Below are 1,427 nucleotides of genomic sequence, written 5' to 3'. Positions count from 1 at the left end.
TCCAGAATCAATATCTGGCTAATAAACATTTAAATTTATAAACATTCAAACAGATAATGATATGAATATTCAATACCTTGTCGGTTGTTGAATTAATATGTCCAAGGAATTGATTTCGTTCATATGGCTTAGTATTTATATGGTTTAATGTATCCGATTTATATTCAGTAGTATAATTGTTTATTGAAGGTATACCAATCAATTTATCAGCTGCATATTTAAGTATTTGAATTCGTGTCATCTATAATACAAAGAATAGAAAATCAACAATGTAGACAACATGAAGTAATCTCATTTGCAATTTCCCTAAATCTATCAAACTGAGAATCCTACGGACAGCTGAAGTAGTTGCTATTCTGAGATGGTGGAGAAAACTCCAAGACCAAACCATTCAGCTCAGAGAACAAAACTCCATCAGCAATTGCTATTCGGATGAAAAATCTAGATTTTTGAGTACCACTCCTATTACTTTGGCCAACTAAAGGACTAACTAGTTAATAATCAATCACATGATACAGTGACGTAATTTGATTACTGTTCATTATCATTGTAAAACCTGCCAACAATTTTAAGGAGTTTATTCAGCATCCATCTCAATTTACTAATTCGTACGTAATTCATATTAGTCTAGATATTACGTGATTCCTGATTTGTAACTACATCACTGTCTCTTTCATTCCATGTTACTTACTTACTTACGCCTGTTACTTCCAATGGAGCATAGGTCGCCAACCAGCATTCTCAAACCCACTCTGTCCTAGGCCTTCCTTTCTAGTTCTATCCAATTTTTGTTCTTATCATTATTTATCTTATAGTTTCATTTCACTTATAAACTGATCCCAGTCAACACTTCATGTTAGTCATTCTAACATTATTGATTTGTCCCATAGTAGGACGAAACGGCTATTCAGTGCTTTCAAGTTTTCCATAGTGGTTTAGCTTTAACCGACTGATGAATTCAACTATTAAATTAAAGATTTGATTTTAATGAATCTATCAGGGTTTTGTATTCTATAACTTGATGGTTTAAAGCATTACACTTTCAGTGAATTAAGTTGCTGATTTAAAAACCCTACTGTAACCGTATAAGAACTTTCGTCTAAATTAGAGCGAATAGTTTCACAGTATTTGAGCGCCGAGTTGATGTAAGATATTAAATATAGAATAATTTTTGTTGTAAGATCCACGCTGGTATGAGTTGGTGTGTTGAATTCGTTCTATCTGCTGAAATTCGTGTGCTCGTTCGTAGTTCAATATATACCTAGTTATCAATATGGGAGTTTGTATGGATTTTTGAGTGGGGCGGAGATAACGAACCCACCTAGATTAGATAATTATTTAAAACCACGGAATTCTAGTATGGGATTCCTCAACAGTGAGCACCCACAGCCTCAGCAGATGTCGAGCACAAGTGCCTCACATCCCAC

Source organism: Schistosoma mansoni, chromosome W, assembly GCF_000237925.1.
Source record: "Schistosoma mansoni strain Puerto Rico chromosome W, complete genome".
Taxonomy (NCBI): domain Eukaryota; kingdom Metazoa; phylum Platyhelminthes; class Trematoda; order Strigeidida; family Schistosomatidae; genus Schistosoma; species Schistosoma mansoni.
The sequence above is the reverse complement of the archived record's forward strand: the minus strand, read 5'-3'. Positions refer to the sequence as shown.